The 20778-nt window shown below is 46.2% G+C and overlaps 1 pseudogene; it reads left to right on the top strand.

Moving 5' to 3' along the window:
* The first annotated feature begins 1028 nt into the window (after nt 1-1028).
* LOC148454889 (EF-hand calcium-binding domain-containing protein 12-like) lies at nt 1029-11800 on the top strand (annotated as a pseudogene).
* The last annotated feature ends 8978 nt before the right edge of the window (nt 11801-20778 follow it).

Genomic DNA, 20778 nt, shown 5'->3' with positions numbered 1-20778 from the left:
ATGTCAGGGGTACTTTATTTTATACACTAGTTTTTTTTTTTAGCAGGGTTAGGCAAAGTGTGACACTCCAGCTGCTGTGGAACTATACCTCCCAGCATGCCCTGCCACAGCTTTGCTGTTAGAGCATTATAACCCTGTGGCAGGGCACGCTGGGACTTGTAGTACCAGATGAGCTGGAGTGCGTGACGTTGCCTAGCCCTGTGTTAACTTATTATAGCCTAGAAGCCTGATTGATATAATCACTAATGCGTGTGACAACCCTGATATCAGATTTTTCTACAGTGGGTACAATGTTATATATTTGTCCCTGTTTTTTTACTGCAAGGTACCATGCTGTCCAGCCGGAGGCTATTCTCATTATCTATTATTATTTGGTCATTTTCAGGAGTGGTTTATGTATGCCATCAAGTCCAGGTTCAGCCGGTAGTGGCACTGCAAGTTCCAGCATAACCTTCCAGCTACACAATTCCTCTGTTCCTTGGGCTTAATCCAAAATTGCACGCAATGTTGATGTTGGACGCAGTAGGCGATTTTGCACGTGCGGCTATGCCGTAGCGATGGTCACCGCCAGGATTCAAAATGTAATTGATGCGTAATAGTGAATGTGGTTGTTACATTTATAAAAATGGTTTCCAACATGGGTGCAGGTGAGACGTGTCTGTGATATGTGTCTGGCATAAATCAGGCGCATAGGCTCTTGTCCAATACCCACACTTAAAATAGTCATCGGTGTTGCTTTGTATGTGTGTTGCAATTTGTGATTTTTTTTAGTGAACCTAATTTGCGTTTGTGAACAAATTAGAGTCTAATGTTGTTTTGTGAAGCAGAACCGCTAAAACAATGATCCTGGACATGTTCAGCCGCTTACATATTTCTCCATTCCAGGACCAGCCCTAGTGTAAGCTCCAGAGATCAGTCGCCCATGGAAATAGCAGAATAAGTAGGAGAATTTGTGGCACCGCTGCCTTTATGCTGCAGCGCACGTAACGCATGTTAGCTGCTCCAATGACATTATCCGGGATGAAACTATGCTGAATGTGACAATGGCTACAGAAGTCTCATTCCAGGACTTTCATCCACCAATGGATAATCACTTGACGGGGTATAAGCAGAGAGATCTGTCCCAGACTCGTTTCTTCAAGGTGGCCTGCAGGACGTTTGGACCTCCAAAGTCAAGGACATGACGCATCATTGCTCCCCCCATGGAAAAACTGCAATCTGGGTCAGTAAAGGTTACGGAACCATCGCTTGTGGCTTCTGGCAGCATCATTAAGTCAGAATCTGAAAGGATGGCTGAGATTGGAGAGACTAGTAACATCGGTCAGAACATTTCTGACTGGTTACTGGAAAGACAGAAGTTCAGGACCCAGTTGGACAGTATGGGGGGCATAGACAAATGGCTGCCTGGAAAACTGGACCTGACAGACCTAGAAACCAGGGTACAGGATAGGATGGATGAGAGAAGTCTCAAAAGCCAAATGTCCCTAGAAACCACTGAAGAAACGGTGGGTTCAGCACTTAGAAATCACAGTTTTCAGCAACTTTAGTCCAATCGACAGCCAAAAGGCAAACTTATCCTTCATCACCGGTGCAGCTTAAGGTGGGACTTAACCAGAAATGTGAAACACTTATCCTTATACTCTATGTAACTGCCCATTCAAATCTTTATAGTGTTACATGGGTATTTTAAACTGACATGAATCTTCTCCACCACTCAGTGGGAGCTGCCATGTTGGTTTTGCTAAGCGTGTTTTACATACTGATAGCTAAGACCATGTTATTATTACAGAAGGACAATATTCTTATTTATTAATAGGAGGTGTAAACAGGTAGAGGATGGTAAAACATAATGTTTATTTATTGACCCAAATCAGTCATTAAAAATGTGGGGTATACTTTAAATATGGTAAAGGGCAGTAAGCATTACACTATAATTTAACCACACACGCTTTAGCACTATATCCATTTCTGTGCACTGGAGTTCCACCTACACTGCTTCATCTTCTCCTGGCATCATTGCAGTTAAATTGGGGTCTAAGGAGCTGATTCAGACCCGCTCTCTAAGAAGCATTCGCTCGTTGATGGCGATGGTTCGCAATGTGCGCATGCGTATGCATCACAGTGCGCAAACTAGTCCGATCGATCGGGAAGCATACACTCGCAGACAGCCCAGCAGAGTGAGTGACAGGAGCAGCTGTTTGTGGGTGGTAACAGGGGCTGGCCACTAGAAATGGGGGAGTGGAGGTGCGAATGCAGTCATGCCCGAGTGTCTTAACGCCGTATCAGAGGCGTGCATAATTAACAGGCAGTGTCATTGTACTCGTCACCTGGTTGTTTTTTACACTGAAGTGCTCGCAGCGCTTGCAGTAGGGTATAGTCAACCTCAAGTGTTGCTTTCCCTTCCGATGGTACCCGATGTACCGATGGTTGCATACGCTTCCTGGAGATGTTGTGCGCTACTGGGTGTCTTAAGACAGGCTGGTGGGCGTCTGCATACACAAAACGATTGCACGCCAAGACATAGTGGGCGTGCTTATGCCTTGCCGTGCAATCGTCTGCCTTGCTGGTTGTGTGCCGAATTTACATAGGCTGTGTGCGTGCGAACGCATCTAGCGAGCGAGTCTGAATTGAGCCCTAAGTACTAAGCCTTGGAGGGAGAGAAAATGGATGGAGATAAAGTACCGACCAATCAGCTCCTTCACTACATAATATTAGCACCACTTTGGGTCATATATTGAACGCTAACTCACCTGGTGGCACCCCAGGATCCTCCAGTATGACAATACAAGGATCAGCATTCCCTCCAGAAATTATTTTGGCACCCCCTCATACTGACATACACCCCAAGTAGAGGCAGCATTTCAGTTTACTGATTAAATCTCTGATTAAATAATTATGGGTTTTCAGGGAACTTGCATTGGCTGCACTGAGAATGCATCTGCTCTGGTTTGAAACATCTTTTCACTTTTCCCAGATACTTGTGATATCTGATATACCTCAACTAGATGATCCCTGTTACCAGATAACTATAGTATTTTGCTTCCAGCCATATAAAACTGAGGCAGGCGGTCGCCGCATGATGAGGAGCTCGCAGTCCCGTGTGATCACACCCACCATCCAGCAGGCTAACCCAGAAGCCCTGGCTATCCTGGAAGGTTACCTGAATCAGTGCCGGCTGCGCTTGGTGGACCTCTATAACCAGACAGACAAGAGCAAGAGGAAGCAAATCTCCAGCCATGACCTGAAGACTGTGAGAAAAGAGGTGAAGATTTAAGAATGGTGGTTGGGTTGTTTGGTCAAAGGATAACTCTCTCCTAAGTTCTTATTTTCTCTTATTTATTACTTGTATATATAAATACATACTATATTTAAAAAACCTTTCTAATATAGCTATCATATAGAAAAAGTGTATCCAGTGGTGCTGGCCCTCATGTAATAGGCTCCTCAGTTCCTGCATTCAACCTTGGATAGTTGAGAGGTTTATTGAACTGATCGCTGGACTGTAACGCAAGCCCTGCTCTTTCCTAGGCTAATTTTCCCATCAGTGACTTGCAGTTTGATGACCTGGTGATCTCACTCAGCAATAAGCAGCAAAAATCAAATCAACTACAAGGAGCTGTCAGTGGGACATTATTCCTAGAGGAAGAAGAACATGGAAGTTAGATTGCCTACCTGAATCCTCTGGCACATTCTCTTCATTTGATCTCACAAATGAAGATGAAGTATCTTCCCTCTTCTCTTCCTCCTACTGTATTACCTCTACTCTAGATCCTTTACCCTCACAAATCAGTAAAGCTCTGTCTCCTGTGCTTATCCCAACCCTAACTAAAATCTGTAATCTCTCTCTCTACTGGCAACTTTCCTTCACTGTTCAAGCATGCAGTGATTACTCCTATTCTGAAAAAACAAAACTCTGACCCCAACACTCTCTCAAATTACCGTCCTATCTCCCAGTTCCCATGCCCCTCCAAGCTAATTGAGAGATTTGTCTACACCCACCTCACACACTTTCTTAACTCACATAACTTATTGGACCCACTTCAGTCCGGCTTCCATTCCCAACACTCCACAGAGACAGCACTGACTAAGGTAGTAAATGATCTGGTCACTGCCAAGGCTAAAGGCCATTACTCACTCCTAATTCTTCTAGATCTCTCTGCTGCTTTTGACACTGTTGACCACTCTCTTCTCATATACACACTACAATCCCTAGGTCTTAAGGACACAGCTCCTTCTTGGTTCTCTTCCCACCTATCTGATCGCTCTTTTACTGTTCGTTTTTCTGACTCTGCCTCCTCTTCACTACCTCTATCAGTTGGAGTACCGCAAGGCTCTGTATTAGGGCCTCTGTTATTCTCAATCTATACCTCCTCTCTTGGCAAACTAATCAGCTCTTTTGGATTTCAGCACCATCTGTATGCATATGATACTCAAATCTATGTATCTTCCCCAGATTTATCACCATCTGTACTGGTCCGTGTCACTGAATGTCTTTCTGCAATTTCATCTTGGATGTCATTTCGCCACCTGAAACTTAATATTTCTAAAACAGAATTAATTATATTTCCACCAGCCAATAATGGTTACCAAACTGATCTCTCTATCACTGTTGACAACTCGACAATCCACCCTGCCCCACAAGCTCACTGCCTTGGGTGTCATCCTTGACTCTGAACTGTCCTTTGTTCCCCACATTCAATCTGTCTCAAAATCATGTTACATACATCTAAAAAACATATCCAAAATTCGACCATATCTCACACAAGACACTGCAAAAACTCTAATCCATGCACTTATTATTTCCCGTATTGACTATTGCAATAGCCTCCTTACTGGTCTTCCCAAAAACAGGCTATCTCCATTACAATCAATTATGAATGCAACTGCAAGGCTTATCTTCCTTGCCAAACGTTCATTGTCTGCTACCCCGCTCTGTCAGTCCCTCCACTGGTTGCCGGTTTTCTACCGTATTCAATACAAAATACTCTTACTTACACATAAGGCTATTAACCAAACCACACCAACATACATCTCTTCACTCATTTCTAAATATCTCCCTACCCGACCTCTCCGCTCAGTACAAGATCTGCATCTCTCATCCCCATGCATTACTTGCTCCCATTCACGGTTACAGGACTTTCTTCGGGCTGCACCCACTCTATGGAATGCCTTAACTCACACAATACGACTTTCCTCTAGTCTCCAATCCTGCAAGCGATCCCTTAAAACTCACCTCTTCAGGCAAGCTTATCAGAACCCAGAACCACCCACATAACCTTCATAGCCTCCATATGTAATTACATCCCCATTCACAGTCCACACACAACCTCACACATCGTCTTTCTCTCACATCCTCATGACATTTGGCCAACATTCCGGTGTAAATGGGTCATGCAACTGTGCCTTCTGGCTGGACCAAAATGCAATATATAGCACCTATTCTTGTGTATCAATGCCTATTTCCCTATAGATTGTAAGCTTGGTTTTCTATCTAATGAATGAGAGACAAAGCTGAGAGCATGATAAGTGTGGTGGCTACGTCATACATCTATACATCACGGCTGTTAGTTTTTAGGTGGTGTTAATGGGAAATTTTCAATGAAATGAGTGGATAGTGATAACATGGCAGAAAACATGGTGTGACCATACTTACACTGCCCATGGCATGGACCATTATGCCTGTGGTAACGTCATCCTTTGTGGGTACAGAGAACAGATTGCTCCTTCACTACAAAAAAGCATAAGTACTGTTTTTGTTTGGGTGTGACGTGAGCTGCGATGCTGCGTATTTTGTGTCTCCGTTGGCCACGATCATGTTAAACATAAGTTTCCTCTGTCCTTGCAGATGCAGTGATGTATTTCCAGCCTCCCAGCGACCACAACACTGAGGGAGGCAATTCTCAGCCTGTGGTGACCCTCTCTGGGATGCTGGATGGCCTAGGAAGCATAAGAACAGAATCTTGGCCTGTCCACAGTGTGCAAAGCGGGGGGAGCGGGTCACAGTTTCTGCAGGTGCCCCCGGTGAGTTTGGAGGAAAGAAGACTCCTCAGCTATGAGGACATGGAGGACATTGGGAAGAACTACAGAGAGAGGAAGTGCAGAGTAAAGGTGAGGATACCAAAGATGGAGAGACGAAGGCATTGCCACCACTCCCGTTGTTACTGAACTACAAGTCTCAGCATCCTTTGCCAGAGAGTTATACTTCGTACAGGAATAGCAGTCATCACTGTCAGCGGCACTTACCCTTACCCTATATTGGGTGCAGGGGATGCGTCTGAAATTGGCATCTACTGTGCATTCACACAACTCATAATAGAACGCAACACAGCAAACCCATGAAACATCCACAAAATGCGCATCCATATTGTTGCCATCCAATTAGTATCCTTACTCAAAATGGCGTACCACTATGAATAGTGCATATATTCGCATAGATGCATGTGCAACCCGCAACGCCTGCGCGGTCTGCAAAAAATCACTAGATGCGGCCACCTACGAACCTGTGCATGGTTCAGGATCAGGCCCTTAGTGTCAGGCTTAGGGAACCTGGCGACAGCACAGTTAGAGCAGTGCCATTTGGTGCGCACTGGCAATGCTGCCGTGGATGCTCATTCCCTGCCTTCTACACGGGAAGGGGAAACAGTAGAGCTGGTGGAACAGTACCGGAGACAGGGGCTGCAGCAGTATTACAAGATCCTGAGACTGTGCCAGGCCTATGAGGTTCCTCTCACTGAGAAGCTGCTGGAACGAGGTGAGGAACCAGTTTTATAATGTGTGCTCTAGAGACTTTCATCTTGAATTGGGGATATTCCTGGTGCCAGGGTCCGATTCAGCTTTAGACAGAGAAGGCTGAGAGGTGCCTAAATAGGGGAAGCAGCATCTGATTGTAGCTGAGGGGAGGATGAAATGTATATAGTAGGGACACTATATTCTGTAACATAACTGGGAAAGCTATATAATGTACTACGTAAATAGGGGAATCACTTTTTTTATTTTAGTCAATCAAATACTAAAATATTATAGTATCCATGCAAACATATCTATCACTCAATGTACTGAAATAATTAAATTGAGACAAATATAACTTTAACAGTCCATTTAACTATGAATTAAAGACAGACTTTTCATATTTGCAAATTAATTTGAAAGTGCACCAGTATACATGGTCATCTGTATGATATAGCAGTGATTCCCAACCTTGGTCCTCAAGGCACACTAACAGTCCTGGTTTTGGTGATATCTATGCTAAAGCACAAATGGTTTAATCAAAATAAGGTACTAATTAAGGGCCTGATTCAGAGCCGCTCGTAAGCGGCCGCACGTTCGCTCCGAGCAATGTTCGCACATCTGCGCATGCGTATGGGTCGTAATGCGCATGCGCCACCCAGTCATTGCGGTTGGAAATCATGCGCTCTCAAAACAGCGAAGGCCTGCTAATTTGAGTGACAGAATGAGGCGTTTGTGGGTGGTAACAGGGGAAGGTGCTTGAAAACGGGGAGTGGAGATCCGAACGCAGGCGTGCCAAAATGTCAAAATGGGCGTTTAATGGGTGTGCATAATTAACAAAGCAGCGTCATCGACCACGTCACTTGGTTGTCTTTTAGCCTGAACTGCTTGCAGTGATTGCGGGAAGTAAAACCTACCACAAGCACTGCGAGCAGTTCAGATGCCTTTCGATGTACTCGATTAATCTAATAAATAGCGGAGATGACGTATGATGCAAACGGCCAGGGGGCGTCTTTACAAAATAACGAGCACATGTTTCATTCACCCGCTCAGACATTGAGGCGTCAACAGACCGCAAAGAGCGAGCGCTCAATTTAAATAGCCCACCCCTTTTTCTGAATGACCGTTCGCAAATAGCATCCGGCTCTGAATCAAGCCCTAAGTTCTTTGTGCTCAAGTATGGTTATCCTTAAAACCTGGACTGTTAGTGTGCCTTGAGGACCGTGGTAGGGAACCCCTGTGTTATAGGGTAACACGGTAATCCAGGCACCACCCATTACATAACAGCGTGTGCTATCATGAGCAAATAAATTACTTTTACAAACTGCAATAGGTCCCAGCAGCCCTAGGGGCCCCTGTATGCTGCGCAGGCTCTGGGCTGGTTATTTCATTACCCCATCATTGCAGTCACTGGAACACAAGTACAAACCACTCAGTGGACATAGGAATGTTTCTAGATCAAATTTTCAAAATTCAAAATTAGAAACTCTTCTGTTTCTACTAATCAGATCTCACTGGTGGTGAGCGTGGAACCATTCTAATCAGACCTCACTGGAGGTGAATGTGGAACCATACTAATCAGACCTCACTGGAGGTGAGCATGGAACCATATTAATCAGTCCTTACTGGAGGTGACCATGGAACCAAACTAATCAGACCTCATTGGAGGTGAGTGTGGAATCATACTAATCAGACCTCACTGGAGGTGACCATGGAACCAAACTAATCAGACCTCACTGGAGGTGAGCGTGGAACCATTCTAATCAGACCTCACTGGTGGTGAGCGTGGAACCATACTAATCAGACCTCATTAATGGTGAGAGTGGAACCATACTAATCAGACCTCACTGGAGGTGAGCGTGGAACCATACTAACCAGACCTCACTGGAGGTGAGCGTGGAACCATACTAATCAGACCTCACTGGAGGTGAGTGTGGAATCATACTAATCAGACCTTACTGGAGGTTAGCGTGGGACCATACAATTGTGTCTGCATGGTAAGATGTAGGTAATACTGTAACACAGCCTATAAATCTCTCCATATTGTCTGTGCCTCTATAAACAGCATTATTATATCCCGGGGACAAACTGATCACCTGCGGACCAGGGCACCAGCTGCCGCTTCGCCAGCCCGGAACAGTAACCATGTCCAAGGATAAATTCAAGGGAAAGAGCGGAGCATCAGGGAGTGATGCCCAGGAGAGCGGGACAGTGCCACATTGACAGCCAGGAACAGCAATGAGGCCCAAGGATAGGTCCATGAGAAAGAGCAGTGCATCAGCGAATGATCCCCAGGGGACAGAGAAGGTGCACACGGTTAGATCTCCTGGGAGCAGGTGAGTTGCCGTACTGTGTCAGGTCATGTGATACTCAGGATGCTGGCACTATGCTCTTTGGCAAAGGGGACACATAGACATAATGTATAAATGGCGCAAACAATCTATACCTCTTCCCACTAGGGAAGGGTGAAATGCCCCCCACAAATATACGTCATGCTAAAATTTAACATGACCAGGTGACCCCCATCCATATGTTGGCCACAAAGCACCTTCACCCCCTGCTATTATATGGAGACAAATACCCTCGGTGAAATATATTCAGAAACATTCTGTATATGTACATGCCTTAAACATAGCACAGGAGTATGGCAATGTTTCAATTAAAGTTTCAACAACAGTATGACATTTGGGGAACATGTCCAGCCAATGCGAGAGTCCCACCCTGACTTTCCAGAAATCAGAAAACCACCTAAGAAGTCTACAGTTAGTGGAGATAGCTCTGTTGTCCCATAAGGGATGAACCAATACTTGATCCAAGTCATTATTGTGGAAAGGGAACCCTAGCTGGGGCACAGGTTGAAGCCGTGTTCAAAATCACGGGTTGGAGCCATGTTGGAGCCCGGGCTTATGTCTGAAATGGGTATAACAAACTTTTTATCTCTTCTTCCCTCTTTCACCTGCCAAGTCACCATTGCTGTTCTTCTGCAGCTTGTAGACAATATCATCACTGACCTCTTCCGATCCGCCAATGAGCTTAGTAGGGTAACCCAGGAAAACCCTTTCTGACCACAGCGTACCTGGCTTAGACCCGGGAAAATCCCTGGTCATGACCATGGCCACGGACCTGGGTCACATAACCCAGGTTGAACTATTCACACTGACACATGACCTGTTTTTTTTCCCCGGGTCCTTGCCTCGGTGTGAGAGGGATATTAGTTGTAGCTTTACGTTTAAGAAAGTTATACCACTCTCAGACATACTTTGCTTAAGCTTCAACAGGGCTATGCGTTACTGTTAGTTCTGCCAAATAAAACATGGGAATTCCCGGGTGAGCAAACCCATAGCCCCAGATGTAATAAAATTGCCGAGACCTGGAGTGGCTGTTATAAGTTAGAGAACACAATCATCTTTATCAAATTGACTTGACCCAAATAAGATTGGGGGAGATTGTTTGTCATTTCTTGAATGGAAGTTTTGTTTCAGGGTTTTATGTTACTTGTATTCTTCTTATTCAATACTTCCTCCATTCTGTTTTGTATATCCTAGTGATGGCCCGTATCCTCGGGAAACCTATGTCAAATGGGTCAGGACTAAAGTGAGGGGCAAGAAAAGAGTGAGGTTAGAAACTCTGAGATGTTGGATGACGTATGAGCAGTTTCAGGAAATGATTGGGTGAGTTGTGGGAGGACAAAGGGGTTCAGAGTCCTGGTACAAAGACTGATCCGTACATGTCATTCAGCACGGCCACTGGCCAGAATACACCTGCCCTCCATATATAGCGACACTTTTACCAAGACAAATCTAGCGCACGATTCCCAAGCACATTCAAAAAGGGAACCAAACACCCCTCGGCGTCCCTTCAGTTGCTGCTGGTAACAGAGGTACCATGGTGGTGTTATACCTCCCAACTGCCTGCAGAGGGCGTACTTGCCTACTTTCAGCTCCCTCCTTCCGGGAGGGAGTTGTCAGGCTTCCACAGCGGGGAGGGGTATCACATCTGAAAGAGGGCGTGATGCGTGGATGATACTCTATTGGGGGTGGAGCATAGGGACGTGACCGCAATTGCATCAACATGGCGCCCGCCCCCTCTTCACAGTGCTGAAATTGACGGTGGTGGGGCCACAATGACTCGATTCAGCTCAAATCACGTCATCAGGGCCCACGGGGGGAGGGGTAGGCGACCGCCGGGAGACTTTCCTGCCTTTCTGGGGGGCCGGACGCGGCACTGGATTTTCAGGAAGCTTCTGGCCGAATCGGGAGGGTAGGCAAGTCTGACATAGGGACTTTCCCCTCAAATCGTGACAGTACTTTTTTACTTTTCATATAGACCCCATGCATGGGGGTGATGGTGCAGTTCACCATCTTCTATAACATATTAAAAAAATATATATATTTTTTTCAGATTGTTCAGTTTTGATTGGATTAGAATAAGAAACTGAATACAAATTTGAAAATAATTTATCGACTATAAATAGCATGAAGTGAGCCTATTGGTTACATCACCGACAGCTTCTAGTTATGTTCTACTAAATGCAATCCTTCCCTATAACCCCGAGCTATGTATGTGCGGAAGAGGCCCCGCCCATCTCCAACATGACCTTGGCGGTATCTTTACTAACAAACGTTCTCAAAACATCTCAATATGTGGAATATATAATACTATTATCCCCCTTTATTCTTTATTATGTTTAGAAACCTGAAGCGGCGGTTCTTACATCGGATGACAATGCGTTTTGGCCAGGACACCTTGACAGGACATCTATCTGCTGAAAGCTGCTGAGAGAGGCTCAAACCCATCACTGACTAGGAACCAAATCAATCACAGAGGCTAATGGGGGTATCCACTTAGCAACATACAAATGACAGCACGATTGCGACATTGCAATCGTGCTGTCGTTTGTATAGCTAGTGATGTGCCTAGACTGAACGTTCACTCGTTCAGTCCTGGCACATCCCTCATCCCCACACATGCAGAACCTGACGTGATCGTCAGGTTGACCTGCATGTACGGGCGATGTCGGATGTTGGAAGCGACCCGCGGGCACGCGCATCGCGGGTCACTTCCGTCCAAAACATCCCCGATGCATGCGCGATTTACAAGCGATTGCGCGATAACGACATCATTATCGTGCAATCGCTTGCTTAAATCGCTTAGTGGATCCCCCCTATAAGACCTCTCTGAAACGTCTGTGTTGTCTAAATGTAATAAAATCAGAAGTTACATTTGTTATTTTCGTCACTGTTTATGGTGCGGGAGGTGGAGGGCCTACGAAATCTAAGGCGATGTTGGGTATTAGTTATTAAATAAGGAATGTAATGAGTTAATTGAATGACGGAGACGGCACATAACCCAGGGCGCCCTCTGGCTTTGAATGGTTGCTATAGGTTATAGCACATTTTCTACCCAATTATCTATGCGTCAGATTTCATAAACGCCCCTCAGTATGTGTAATAGCAACTGCCGCAAGGAATATCCAATCACATGTACCGGTTATGATTATGAAGCTATTATATGTGGCACTACCTCAGCTTTATGTGTAGTTTGAGGCGATTACAGTTATACAGTTATGGTGTGATTTATAGAAGCCCATCATCTTCATACACATCCGATTCCACCTCTCTAGTGACGTGACAAAGAAAATGAAAAGACAGGGCTTATTATTCCCCAACGCGTCCTTGCACATGGTAAAGATGAACTCTAATACGCTGAGCCTGTGAGCTACGCATTTTGCGAGTTATCTCCTTAGAACTAGGGGAGCTTTTTATGCAGGGTTTCAGGGTTTCATTCAGAGGCGGCCGTACGGTCTACGACCGCACGGCTGCCTCGATGTTTGTCTAGTGCGCATTCACACGAGGGAGCCGGCTCCTTCGTGCGCATGCGTGAGACCCGCTACGACCGACAGCGCCGGTCGTAGCGGGTCTCTTTCCAAAGAGGGTGAGCTGTCGATGTTGATTGACAGCTCACCACGTTTGGAAGGCGGGCCGGGGGGGTGGCAGCCCAAATGGAGGCATTCCCATGGGAACGCCTACCATTTGGGGGAGGCCCCAGAGCTTCCGGCTCTGACAGAGCCAGAAGCTCTCCGGGGCTTACGACAAGTGAGACCCTACCCTAGGGTCTCGTTGTAAGCCCTGATGGTCGCGATGGTCTATGACCATCGTGACCATCACCCTAGTGGTCATTAGAGCTGTGGGTGTAAACCCACAGGCTAACGACCGAAACAGAGGTGGGCGGTCAGGATGCAAGCGGCCGCCCATTTTCTGAGCGACCGCTTGCATCCTCCGACCGCCTCTGAATGAGGACCTCAGTCTCTAGCTTATAAATGCCCATAAAACATTTGTAATTAGGTTTCCTGGGTAACTATGAACTGTATAAAAATTGGAAGACAACATTGACCATCTCAGCATTAGACAATATTTTTACAAATGCACTAACCTGGCCTGAATTAAATGCAGTCCCAGTTATTATAAATGGAAAACATACAGGACAGATGGGAATAGGTTCTCACAAGTGACTTGGCTCATTCGGGAAAAGGTATCTATAGTGCTAATGAGAACATGGCACAGTGTGACCCAGGGAAAGCATCGTATTGCTGTGTGCGGTCAGGGAGGAGAGTCTTTCTGCTTTGATGGGAAATAAGTAGCTGCCACACTGGAAATCCCTTCTTTTTTCTGGATCAACACTTTTATGGAGCGTACACACTAGACGATATGCTCCCTGAGTGATGTCTAGTGTATCCCCAGCAGGGTGTGCTCTATGTCGTTCATGACATTGAGCACACCCGCTGAACGATATCTTTAACAATATCATTCAGCGCCGGGCTCTCTCCCCCATTCCCCAACATATGCTTTCAGAGGTGCAAAGGAGGAGGGAGGAGGCGTGCAATATATATATATGTATTAGAGATGTGCAGGTCCAGTTCCCAGAGAACCGACAACAACCGAATTTAGGGGTACTGAGTCCCGGTTTGGATCTTCCCACATTTTGTAGCTCGGATTTTAAAACCAAACTTGGGTTTTGGAGTGCATGCTAATAGGGGAAAATTACGTCATTTTAGCTGTGTTTTTAATTATTTTTTCCTTAAAATACACATCCAAAATCAAAACCAAAACACAAAGATGAATCCGGATCGAAAACCAAAATGCGGGAGCATGCACACATCTCTAATATACTGTATATAAAATATATATATATATATATATATATATATTGCCTTGATGATAATGATGACAATCAGCAGACACTTCCGATTGGCTAAGTGTGTCTTCCATGATCCCTTACACTGATACTCTTAATTTAATGTTGTGGCTGTTGCTATCTATTTGTATTATCTATTAGATATTTGCAATTTCAGGGAGCAGATTCTAATTTAATATTTTTGAATACATCGGATGATTGTGTTAATTGGACTTTTTGCACTTTCATTCCCTTCAACAATCCATCTCTCCAAGCGTAAGGAGGTGCAAATATCAAATCTACATAAGGACATTAGCATTCACTTATTTTTTTTGTTTGCATGTGTGCATTTTTCACACCAAGTATGCAGTCATTTGCCCAATTTATAATATAGAGTCAGGTGCATAAATATTGGGACATTGACAGAGTTTTCATATTTTGTCCTCTATTCACCACCACAATGGCTTTGAAATTAAACAAACAAGATGTGCTTTAACTGCAGACTTCAGATTTAATTTGAGAGTAATTACATCCAAATCAGGTGAACGGTGTAGGAATTACAACGGTTTCTATATGTGCCTCCCACTTTTTAAGGGGCCAAAAGTAATGGGACAAACTAAACAATCCTAAATCTAACTTTCACTTTTTAATACATTGTTGCAAATTCTTTGCAGGCAATTACAGCCTGAAGTCTGGAATGCATAGACATCACCAGATGCTGGGTTTCATCCCTGGTGATGCTCTGCCAGGCCTCTACTGCAAATGTCTTCAGTTCCTGCTTGTTCTTGGGACATTTTTCCTTCAGTTTTGTCTTCATCAAGTGAAATGCATGCTCAATCGGATTCAGGTCAGGGGATTGACTTGGCCATTGCATAACATTCCACTTTTTAGCCTTAAAAAACTCTTTGGTTGCTTTTGCAGTATGCTTCGGGTCACTGTCCATCTGCACTGTGAAGCGCCGTCCAATGAGTTCTGAAGCATTTGACTGAATATGAGCATATAATATTGCCCAAAACACTTCAGAATTCATTCTGCTGCCTTTGTCAGCAGTCACATCATCAATAAATACAAGGGAACCAGTTCCATTGGCAGCCATACATGCCCACGCCATGACACTACCACCACCATGCTTCACTGATGAGGTGGTATGTTTTGGATCATGAGCAATTCCTTTCCATCTCCATACTCTTCTCTTCCCATCACTCTGGTACAAGTTGATCTTTGTCTCATCTGTCCATAGGATGTTGTTCCAGAACTGTAATGGCTTTTTTAGATGTTGTTTGGCAAACTCTAATCTGGTCTTCCTGTTTTTGAGGCTCACCAATGGTTTACATCTTGTGGTGAACCCTCTATATTCACTCTTGTGAAGTCTTCTCTTGATTGTTGACTTTGACACATATACAACTACCTCCTGGAGAGTGTTCTTGAAGAAAAGAAGAAGTTCTGAAAAGGAGTAGAGGCAGACGGCAAGGGAGAAGATGTCAGGAAGAAGAGAGAAGAGCTGTCAAGATCAAGCAAAGAGGAGCCATCCAAAGCAACAATCAAAGACAACACCATTGGCTGGAAGAGGCCAGGAGACTGTGGGTGAAGCTGAAGAAGTCCTGAAGTCCTGGCCAGTGGACGGCTCTTGCTCTAGGCCTAACTCCCCCTTCAATGCATCCACATATTGGGCAAAAGTCCCAAGCCAAAATGTTGTACATGCCCGTGAAGGGCTGTGAAGCACCCATGAGTATTTACCCACTAGGGCTCTGCACTAGTGCTGGCCTGTTTGGTGGGCAGAGTACTAGGATTCTTAATACATTTTTGCCCTGCACCCTATGCTCCAGGGAGGTGATTTCCAACCTTTAGATGCCTCAGACCCATGGCGACACCCGACACCATTTTCCCACCAAAACATCTGTCTCCCCACCAAAACAGGGCACCCATTGACATTAATAGGTAGATAAAAGGAGTAACCCTTTATAGGCCAAAATAGTTCAATTGGCTCTAATAATCTTCTTTGCAAATATGTTTCCCAGCAGTCAGGTTTCCTTTACAGCTGTTCAGCCTGGTATTGATTATGTTGATACTTTTCTGTGACTTAATTGTACTTTCTCGATTGGGTCCATCTACAGCCACAAGCTGATGGCAATTCATTTTGGGTGATTACTGTCACTTGGAGAAATTGTATCTTTACTAATATAAGAATGTTGTGTCTGTCTATATGTTCCAAGTTGGCGCAAAAACTACTGAACTGATTTTCATGAACTGCATGAATTGTTAGAGGAAATTCCTAGAAATAACCTGCACTTTGTTTCATCTTCATCCGTCAAGTTAAAGTTGAGCAATAACATAAACAAAATTATTTGACATATTCAATGTAAGAAAGAAGTGTGTTACCAAGCGTGCGGCTGGTAAGGGGTGGGGGGAGAGCTGCTTTATGCCTGCGGTCACTTGAATAGGATAGGCTACATAGCAGTCTGTGCACAGGGCACACAGTGACATTGGTGTGAGTGGTGGGTGAATAGGATAGGTTACATAGCAGTCTGTGCACAGGGCACATAGTGACATTGGTGTGAGTGGTGGGTGAATAGGATAGGCTACATAGCAGTCTGTGCACAGGACACACAGTGACATAGGTGTGAGAGGTGGGTGAATAGGATAGGTTACATAGCAGTCTGTGCACAGGGCACACAGTGACATTGGTGTGAGTGGTGGGTGAATAGGATAGGCTACATATCAGTCTGTGCACAGGACACACATTGGCATTGGTGTGAGAGGCAGGGCCAGTTCTACCATTATGCATGGTACGCAGCTGAGTAGGGTGCCACATAGTGGAGGGAGCCTCAGCTGCGTACCATGCAGGCCGACTGTGTCTTTGTGACACAGCTGCACTTCGTGTGTAGCGCTGATCGGACGGAGCGCTGACCCGACGGAGCTCTACACAGTGTCAAACACACAGCCGGCACCGGCAGCTGTGTGTTTGTTGTGATTAGCATCCAGTGCACCCACTGCCAGAGCTATCTTCTGCAGTGGGTAATGGAAGAGACGTCATGACGTCTCTCCCATGATGCAAAGCGGCCCAGCCCGGGAGGATGGATGGAGGAGCTGGGGGCACTAAAAGGGGGGCTACTACTGGGGGCACTAAAAGGCAGGACTACTACTGGGGGCACTACAAGGGGGCTACAAGGGGGGACTACTACTGGGGGCACTACAAGGGGGGGCTACTACTGGGAGCACTACAAGGGGGGCTACTACTGGGGGCACTTCAAAGGGGGTCTACTACTGGGGGAACTACAAGGGGGGGCTACTACTAGGGGCACTACAAGGGGGGCTACTCCTGGGGCACTGCAAGGGGGACTACTACTGGGGGCACTAAAAGGGGGGGCTACTACTGGGGGGACTACTACTGGGGGCACTACAAGGGGGGACTACTACTAGAGGCACTACAAGGGGGGACTACTACAAGGGGGGATTACTACTGGGGGCACTACAAGGGGGGGCTACTACTGTGGCCACTGCACAAGGGGAGAACCTCCACTGGGGGCACAACAATGGGGTGACTACTACAAGGGGGGATTACTACTAGGGGCACTACAAGATGGGGGACTACTACTAGGGGCACTATTTAAAGGGTAATACTTGGGGTACTGCATAGGGGGGAAATACAACTGGGGCCACTGTTTAAAGGGCACTGCATAAGGGGTACCACTTTTGGGGGCACTGCATGGGGGGATTACAACTGGGGGCACTATATAAGGGGCACTGCATAGGGGGTACCACTATTTGGGGTACTGCATGGGGGGGCTACTACTGGGGGCACTATATAAGGGGTTTACTACTGGGGGCACTGTAAAAGGGGCACTGCATAAGGGGGCGTCAAAAAATATACTTGCTTACCAAAAAATTTTGGCTAGGGCCAGCCCTGTACGCTGGCCAAAGTCTGCATAGCAAGGGATTGGATGGCAATCACTGTGCCAAATATGGAAACCTGGTTATCTTTGGATCGTGTGGTTGCTGCACATGAAAAGTATGTTCATACCGCTAGAGGCTCGGTGTGGAAGTATTATGATACTTGGGAAAGATGGCTCGATTCTCCATATAGTCGTTCAAGGTTGATGGCACCCAGCCTGTTTACTATCTTGTCCCAAGCTTCTATATTTAAATAACAATAATAATAATATTTGTATAATGCTGTGCAAACTGTCTTTACCATGTATATATGTACCCAAATACCTTATTTGTTGTTTGACATGCATGTGATGAATGATATACCGTACACATGCTATTTGGATAATAAAAAGTGAAACCACACACAAGATTTTTTTATTTATTTTTTGCTTTATGTACTATTTTTTGTTTTTATTATTGTAATGTTTATATTATTGTATAATGTAAATTTATTGCATATTTTAAAAACTCAATAAAAAATTATTGGATTCAGAAAAAAAAAAGCAAACAAGAAATAGATGAAAGGTAAGCACTACTGTCCCTCTTTCCTTTCCCTCTGATGGGGCCTTGACTAACAATGCGCTCAGCTGCGGCAAAGAAACGTTGCTGGACAATGGAACTGGACTTTGGGAAAGGACAGGCATGGGAATTGGGGTTCGCAGACAGCCAGTTCTTACCTGGATTCTTGGTTTCCTCAGGCCCATAGCCCAGGGTTGCCTACCTTTAATATTCTCTTCCCGGGAGAAGCCCGGGTAAGAGAAGCAGCAGGGGGCCGACGGGGGCAGGGCTTGATGATTCGCGTCATTAAGCCCCACCCCCTCACGGTAAAATTGCTGTGATTGGGCACAATTTACATAGGGGGCGGGGCCAAATGCTGTGATTCATGCAGAATCACAGCTTAAGCCCCGCCCCCTTCACGGAGACCCGCGATTGCCGCGGGTATTCTCCTAATTCTGCCCACTTCACTAGGAAGTGGGCAGAATGCGGGGAAAATGCCTACCCTTCCGGGGGTGCGGGGGGTTACCCGAAAAATCGGGAGCCTCCCGCGAAAACCGGGAGGGTAGGCATGTATGCCATAGCCCCGCTGCAAGCCAGACGCATCCATCCACAGGGTCCCCTGGGGCGGTCTTGACAGGTGATGGGGGGGTTCTCCACTGCACTACCTGGGTTTGTGAGTTGGAACACGACAGTGGATTTCTTTACAACCTGTAAAACTGAAACCTCAGCAAACACAGGCAAAGGGGTAAAATAAAAAACAGACGACACTCAGCTGTGCGCTGCAGTCAGCTCCGCACGAGACACAGGCTGCCGCTGCTTGGTAGGGAAGGGAAATCGAGACCCGCAGTCCCATGCTCAAATAAAAAAGCAAACAATAAGGGGGCGTGGCCACGGAGAGCATGCTGTAGCTCACGTATTGGTGCGCTCTCCGGACCCTACTATCCTGCTTGCCCATCCTGACCTCTCCCCCGGGACCCAAAACCGGTGTATGTCTGGCGGAATGTGCGGTGACTGCACTGTGCGGCGTTGGTGTGAAAACGAGGGCTGACTCACCCAGCAGCAGGCTGTTTGAGAGAGACGCGACCGGATCACGTGTGCCATTGGTGCCATCTTCCTAACTGGGCAGAGTCCTGCAGCGGCTCCTGAGAGACAGGAGGTGATACTCCCTGGTGGCTGAAGCGGAGCTGAGGCATACCCTGTGGCCTTCCAGAGTGGCTGACGGCGAGAGTGTACACCCTGGGCATGTGAGTGGGCTCCATTCTCCATTCTGCACTACAGGGCTGTGACTCTCATGGTGCTATATTTGCAGCTACAGCCTCCTCTGCATGTAATCACCTGCAGCAGCTTTTACTATTAAAGTGCCTCTCTATGTCTCATTTGTGCAATACTACCATGAAGAAAGAGGTGTCACTTTCACTTATATTTATTCCTATATAATTATATATTCTGCTATAGTCAGCGATAACCAGACAGAACCTCCCATTTCACCCTCATGATGGGGAAGAATTCAGCTGCAACAGCTAAACTGGAGAAGTTCTGCAGAATACCTCTGGCCCAGTCCACTTCTGCGGCACAGGGGGCGATTCCCCTCCTACATCCCCTGTGGAGTCACTAACCTTGGCTCAGTCCTCTGACACTGCGCTTCAATGTGTCCTTGAGGCAGTGACAACTTGTGAGGCTAGGTTGTCAGAGAAGATTGGGAAAGTACAGTCCGATCTTTCAATTATACACCATGACCTACAGTGTGTGCGTGAGATAGTTGGTGAGGTGAAGATGCGGACTTCCACTTTGGAGGATAAGATTACTCCTTTAAGTGTCCGTGTTAACTCTATGGATTCCCAGATTATCTCCATACGAGGAAAATGTCTGACATGGAGGGACGCCTAAGGTGCAATAATGTTCAATTCGTGGGGTTCCCAGAGAAGGAGGAGGGAACCAATCCTGAAAAATTCCTGGAAAAATGGTTGTGCGACACGTTCGATTCTACCTCTTTCTCATCTTATTTTACAATTGAGAGAGCTCGTCGGGTGCCTTCTAGACCCCTACCACCTGGGGCACCACCACGTACTCTCATAGTGAAGTTCTTACATTTCCGTGATCGGGACTCTGGGCCTGATCCAGAGCCGGACGCTCTGACAGAGCGCTCGCTCTGAATCAGGGCCGGCCTTCTTGTTTTTTAGTGCGGCCAGGAAGATGGTCGCGTTGGTCAAGACCATCGCGACCATCGGGCTTGCGACGAGACCCTTGTGATGTCAGTGGGGCTGGCCCCAGATGGTAAGCGTTCCCATGGGAACACCTCCATCTGGGCAGCCATGCCCCCGGCTCGCCCACCAAATGGGGCGTGCTGTCACTCATCATCGACAGCATGCCCCCTTCGGTACGAAACCCAGAGCGATGGAGCGCCCATCGCTATCTGGGGTTTCGATCATGTGCACGACGGAACCAGCATCG

This window comes from Taudactylus pleione, unplaced genomic scaffold (genome assembly GCF_031769625.1).
Source record: "Taudactylus pleione unplaced genomic scaffold, aTauple2 ptg000969l, whole genome shotgun sequence".
Classification (NCBI taxonomy): Eukaryota; Metazoa; Chordata; class Amphibia; order Anura; family Myobatrachidae; genus Taudactylus; species Taudactylus pleione.
The sequence above is the reverse complement of the archived record's forward strand: the minus strand, read 5'-3'. Positions and strand labels throughout refer to the sequence as shown.